Source organism: Salvia splendens, chromosome 15, assembly GCF_004379255.2.
Source record: "Salvia splendens isolate huo1 chromosome 15, SspV2, whole genome shotgun sequence".
NCBI lineage: Eukaryota > Viridiplantae > Streptophyta > Magnoliopsida > Lamiales > Lamiaceae > Salvia > Salvia splendens.
The window spans coordinates 31,035,962-31,043,158 of record NC_056046.1 but is presented as its reverse complement, the minus strand read 5'-3'; the positions used below and the strand labels follow the sequence as shown (position 1 = coordinate 31,043,158).

The 7,197-nt window shown below is 34.2% G+C and overlaps 1 pseudogene; it reads left to right on the top strand.

The window, feature by feature from the left end:
- Positions 1 to 3,776: 3,776 nt before the first annotated feature.
- On the top strand, positions 3,777 to 4,978 carry LOC121768115 (annotated as a pseudogene).
- Positions 4,979 to 7,197: the final 2,219 nt, after the last annotated feature.

Below are 7,197 nucleotides of genomic sequence, written 5' to 3'. Positions count from 1 at the left end.
CTTGGAAATTGGATTACAAGTTCATGGAGAAATATTTTTATTCGAAGGATGTAAGCAAATTTCGGGATGATTTTTTTTCAAGGGGGAAAGAATGTAACACCCACTTTTTTTTTCTAACTTGTGGAAAATCAACTCTTTAGTGTTGTTATTCGTATCTAATCTCTTTTACCTCGCGTTGTGATCGAGTGATATGTTTAAAGTAAGTATCATGTCGTCAGCTGAATGAAGTTCTTTTAGCATTGAAGAACTAATAGCTAGTTGAGAGGTTCTTTCTACAAATAAAAGTCCAAAAGTGTTTTTACAACGAGTTCGATGCTAGAATAAAATAAGAACACGATTTCAGACATCACAAGAGTCGTGCCGGGACGGACTCGCGCCGGGCAGCCGTGCCGAGTGCCGGGCAGCCCCGGGACAGCCGTCTTCCGTCCTCCGGGTCTTGCTCGATTACCACATTTTTTTACTCCCGATACCTACACGAAAGGATAGACCACGTGTCAAATTCACTTTCGACATCAAATCAAGACGAAAAGTTTGACAAGAACCGCATCACATCAAGCACGTTTTCCAAACGACGGTTCGCGTTCTACGAACGACGGTTCAACTCCAAACGAAATTTCACGTTTTCCAAACGACGGCCACATTTATTAGTCGTCGTTTCGAAATGACAAGATGGGAGTTTTTGTGTTTTGTGAAAAATGTAATTTTCATTCCACGCTTTTGTTTCTCTTTTGTCTCTCTATATATAACTTCCATCCACTCCAAATTCTTTTACTTCACCAACAAAGAGCTACCATCAAGATTTTCGCCCCCTCTTCATCCTCTCCAAAATTTCTTCCAATCCTTGTTCTTGCATCCATTGGAGTTTGATTTTCAAGAGTTCCCGACGAATCGCATCAATCTTTGCTTCTACCGCTTGGTTTTCGATTCAAGAAGGTATAATTGAATCTTTTCCTCATCTTCTCCATTGAAACCTTGTTCTTGATTCCTTCATGCATATAGTGAGTATAGGAATCTTAGATCGCATAATTAATCGGTGGAAATTTGTGTTTGTATGAGAACAATTGTGAATATGCGATTTTGAATGAATATGTGTGAAGTTTGAATGAATCATTGGTGAATGATGTGTGAATATATGAGAACATGATTGTGAGAACCTTTTGAAGCATGATTGTGTGTTGGAAGCATGAAAATTTGTGTTTGGATGAATGAGGAAGAAACCCTGATCTCGAAATTTTGAAGCCTGAAAACTGTGGCATTCGGACAGTGGATTCCGACGTGTGTTTGACCAATCAAAAGATCTAATTTTGACACGAAATTTTAACTGAGTAAACTTCAAGGTGTTATATGTGTTTTGTGTGAAGTTTAGACCTTTTAGACGAAAGATTAATTTTTAACAAATTTTTGAAGTTGACTGCGCAATTCTGCCAGAAACTTGTATTCTCGCCCAGAAAGTTTCGTTTTCTATTTGACCGACCAAATGGCCTTATCTTGACGTGAATTTTTGACTGTATGTAATTTGAAGTGTCTTCTATGTTTTGTGAAAATTTCAGCCTCATTGAACATCGGATGAAGTTTTGGTAAATTTTTCAATCGAACCGCGCAGTACTGCCAGAATTTTTATGTTCCGACCAGAGGGTTGCATTGTTGTTTTGACTGACCAAATGATATGATTTCGGTGTGAATTTTTGGTGATTTTACAAACCAACTGCGCAGTTCTGCCAGATTCGTGGTTATGTGGAAATATCACTTGTTGCCAAGTTGAGTGAATTATATGATGCATGTATTTTTTAGGAATGTATCCTATGACGTGATTATGTGTGGCACGTTGAGAAATATTATGGCATGTTTTCCTTATGTTGATGAATGTTGGGATGGGTAATTTAAGAGAATGATAAAAGGAACGATAGGACATGCATGATAATGTGAATTGATGGAAGGCTGATTTGTATTGTGGTTTGGCAAGGGTTATTGTGTGTACGTGAGCACAAGGAACGAGGGTTTGCCTTAAGTGGATATTGAATTGTTTAAGCAAACGATGTGGGCTTTCGAACTGAGTATTTTTAAGACTTTCTCTTTAAAGTATGTTTACAGTTTTTATGAAAAGTATTTATATGTGCTTTCTAATTAAGATATGATGTTAAGTGCGAGCTTTCTATTTAATGTGAAGTATTATGATAAGTGTTATTTGCTTGGTGTTATTATATGTCGTTAGGTGTTGCTTTACGAGTGCTTATGAAGTGTAGCTTTTGTTGAGTTTGAAAGTTATGTGTACGGCTTTTGATGACAGAAAAATGATTTACATTTCAAAAATGTGTTATGAAAAAAAATAAAGTTGAAAAGGTTATGTCAAGCCATATTTTGTTTTGGAACTATGCCTATCTGACTGCAACGATGAATGGAATGGATTGATGGGTGACCGTGGGAGGTAACCACTTCCCCGGCACTTAAATGGAATTGATTGATGGGTGACCGTGGGAGGTAACCACTTCCCCGGCACTTGAATGGAATGGATTGATGGGTGACCGTGGGAGGTAACCACTTCCCCGGCACTTGAATGGAATAGATTGATGGGTGACCGTGGGAGGTAACCACTTCCCCGGCACTTGAATGTTAAGATATGATGAATGATGAAAGGAACGATGAATGATGAATGGATTGATGAATGAACAAGAGATAGTGAAATCGGGTTTGTCAGATACAGTATATGTTCCAGGAAAATAGATCGAAAAATAGCTTTTGAAAAAGGAAAAGAAAAATGTTTAGTGTTCTCGGACTTTTCCTAAACCACGAGTTCACTCAAAGAGTGGCTTGACAAAATCAGTTGTTATGAAAATATATTTCGGTATGTGTCCACTTAGTACACCAAGTACTCAGCCCTGCATATGTTTTAAAAATGTGCCGGTTGAGCAGTGATGACGGCGGGCGATGTTGAGCATAGACGATGAAGATCCTTCGATAGAATAGTACTCGGATGCGACGTGTCTCCATACACAACGTTATCTGCTCTTGACTCTTCCACTGCAGTGCAAAAGTCGAGTTTGCACTCTTTGTATCGTGCACTCTGATATATACTATGTGAGTTATTTCGGTTCAAGCTTCAGTTGTGCCATAGTTTCCCCTTTCTTCCCCGCTTCTTTCATCCTACCCTAATAGCGATCAACCGTATTTTCTATCCTTAGAAAATGCGGTCGTGACAATGGATGTGCCTCTCTCCTATTACACTGGAATTCTTGGTAAATTTGTTTGTCAAATTAGCCGCCGTATGTATCGTATCAGTGCATATTATTGTAGGATAATTTGCCTATAAATTTATAAATTTTCATCAAAATATAGTTTTTGCATACAGACTTTACAATTATATGTAAATTATCAAACTATTAATTTGTTCTATTTGCAACCAAACTATTAAATTCACATGTAAACGATCAAACTATTAATTTGTTCTGATTTTGCAACCAAACTACTGATTCGATTTGATTTTGCATTTTAACTATTAAATGTGACATCAACCAAAATAATGTTAAATTTTTAGTTAAATAATTCATTGGTTAAATTAAGGTTATAGAATTATATCAAACCATTTTAAACTCTAAATCTTAATCGGAAGCAAAATCAGAATAAATCAATTGTGAAATACGTGTTTTAAAATGTTAACAATAATAACACATAACCTCATCATACACGCATCGCTAACAAAAGTATTAGACTTAAGTAATAATCTTTAAATGAAATTTTCTGCGTCTATAACTGCATATTTTGACGATAATTTTGTGAAGGTATGGCCGGTATCACTGCATATGTTGGATTTTACGAGATTTGTTCTCCAAAAAAGGGTGAACTCGTCTTTATATCGGCTGCATCAGGAGTTGTAGGTTAGCTTGTTGGCCAATTTGCTAAGCTATTTAGGTGTTATGTCGTTGGAAGCGCAGGATCACAACATAATGTCTTTTAATTATTCTTTTAAATTAATTTATAAAAATCCATTCACCAACTTCTTTTTCAATTTGAATTTGCATAATTTGTTGGTGATTAAATGAATATGGAATATAATAGTAATAATTAACATAAATAACCATACAGTCAAAAGTCAACTCTAATTCAAGGTTTAAAATATTCAATAAGCATTATCTTTAATAAAAAATATTAATAAAAATAACCTCAGCAATTATCTTAATACTGAAGCAGCAATTTTCTTTTTGGGCTGTAATTACTTTATATTTTTTAGAGTTAATTTATTTATATATTACTTTGTTCAAGGTTGACCTTTTGAAGAACATATTGGGGTTTGATGATGCATTCAACTACAATGAAGAATCGTACCTGAATGAAGCCATAAAGAGGTATATATATAAAGTGACAAAATTGATTAATTTCTTTTACATATATAATTAACTGATCTGACCATATAGATTATGGGCCAACAAGATATTGGGTCGGGTCGGGCCGGTCCAATCCAAAGATATATATACATGTAGCCCATATGGCCCTTGCTAGTCACATAAATAAACAAAAAACATATATTTATGATCAAAATTTCCCATTCGGTCTAATGAGCACAACCCCGACCCGTACTTTGTTATCTCTAATAAGTGTATGAAATTAATCACAACTATTTAGGTACTTCCCCGAATGGATTGACATATATTTCGAAAATGTAGGAGGCAAAGTGCTCGATTCGGTGCTCCCAAACATTAGACCCCACGGTCACATCACCGCCTGCGGGACGATCTCGCAGTATGACGAGGAGGAGCCAAACGCGACACACAACTTGATGTATGTGATCATAAAGAAAATCCGAATGCAAGGATTCGTCGTCTTCGACTACTTCATTGTTGAAGGAATTGAGGCTGCGCCAGCTGCTTTGGTTGGACACTTTTCTGGTCGCAAAGTGGGAAAGCAAGTTGTTCTTGTGGCTCGTGATTGATCAATTTGGTCCTATCGATCTTGATTTAATGGACGGTGAGGATTGATTTGTGTATTAATTTATATCTAAAATAATTTGTGTTAGCTTCAATAAAGAATTACCATTTTTATACATGTTAGAAACTAGAAACTAAGAGATGAAACTTCTTTTTTCTTCTTTGAAGAATAAATCGAAGGCAACAATGAAATTTTCTTTGCTTAAAATTGTTTAATTCATTAAAAAATATTCTCGATGACCTAGTCAAGAGAAATCGACGCTTGAATACACTAGTCAAAGGGATAGAACTTTTGAATTTGAGTGAAAGTAATGCCACTGAATAGTTCACATTTCGATCTCATACTTTGCATTCAGTCACAGCAGGAGATGTTGTTAGATACACAATAATTTATTATTCTTGAATTATAATATTTTAATATTAATATTTCCATGTTGAAATTTTGTATAATAGTAGAGTTTTATCTTCTTTCAACCACCATTATATGGGCTTAAATTAAACTAAAATATCGCACTTTTCTAAACGTTATATGTTGCATTCTTATCGAGGAACATGTGTCAAAACGACTTCAACGACGTCCCTTAATGATGTATTATGTATTTTTAAACTAACATTATGATTATGAATCAAAATTTTATCTCTCATTAAAGTACTCTAAGATAAGTTGAGAACACAAATTTCCTATCCAAATTATATTTTGAATCCGCCGGCAATGGTTGATCAATTATTGATATTTATTTTACTAGTATTATATTAGTATTACTCCTACGCAGTCATTTTGTTATTCAAGGTCTGCTGCTATAAATCCAACATTTATTTTTCACAAGCATGGTCAATTTTATAGTACTCCTCGGACCATCCCCACACATCTAAAAATAAACGTATTTCACGCTTGGTTAAAGAAAATTATTCCTTTCAATTTATTGCACTTCCAAATTTTCAACACATAACATGAAGCAATTTTTTTCCAACACATATTATTTAATAAAGGGATATCGGTCTCTAAAATCATCGAAATTAGGCCAAGATTTAGTATTTCCCAATAACTTAAAAAATGGTCTAAAATATAACAAACTTTACACTTAATTTGTTTGTTAGTACTACTATTTCCCATGGCAGGTCAATCACCATATCCAACCAACTTCCGAGCATTTTTTATCTTACTTGGCACTTTCTAAATCATTGTGATTTTCAACGTAGCTTTTCAACGTATATCTAAAATATTATAAACACTTCACGGTTGCCCACGTATAATAAGATTTTTTCTGAAAATATCATATTTGTGCTGAGTTGTGAAATAACAATAAAATGTAAAGTTTGTGATACTTTAGACTATTTTTAATGTTCTTGGGAAAAACTAATATTTGGAAAGTTTCATGATATTATATGTCAAGATCACTTCAATTTAGAATATAAACAAAACAAAACACATAATGAAAAATGGAGGGAAACACGCAGATTGTATCGAAAGACTACGTGAAGGGTTTGATAAAGGAATCAAATTTGATTCTGAAAACCTCATAAATCAAACAGAATATTCCCAACGGTGCCTTTTTGGTGAAGGAAAAGGGAAACACGGACCTCACCGGGGGGCAAAAGAGTCAATATAACTGCGCTTCACCGGGGGTAAAATTAGGGTTGGCCCGATTTGTTTGACTCCTAATTCAACACTTCATTGATTATTTTATAATATAGATAACTAAAAAAAATAACTTTCAATTTTATATTAAATATATAAATTATATACTAAATTTTATTATTAATATAATAATAGATAAAATAAATTGGAAACTTCAAATTCACTAAGAAAAACATTTAAAATTCTAAAATATGCTTTGAAATTTCTTGATGTTTATGTTTTGTTTTGCATAAATCTCCGTAGTATTTAATCGTGTTTATGTTTGAATTTAAGCATATATCTCAAATTCAATATTATTAAATGTTTTACATTTAATAAATATAACTAATTTTCAATATTATTTGATTGATCACATGTTAAATTTATCGGTAGCAAACCGATTAACCCGTTGGGCTAGCCCGAAACCCGAGTTTTTAGGGTTAGGGTTTAACTTCTATAACCTGAAAAAAACCACTACTTGATTAGCCCGCACCTGAGTGACCCATAACTCGGGCAAGGTTGGCCTGAAACCCGCTGGGCCGACCCGATTGACATCCCTACCAGAGACGTCTATGGAAGTTAAAATTCAGAAATCTCGTATTTTGACTAAGTTTTATAATAAATATATTAAATAGAAAATGAAATAATGAGAGCCATGAA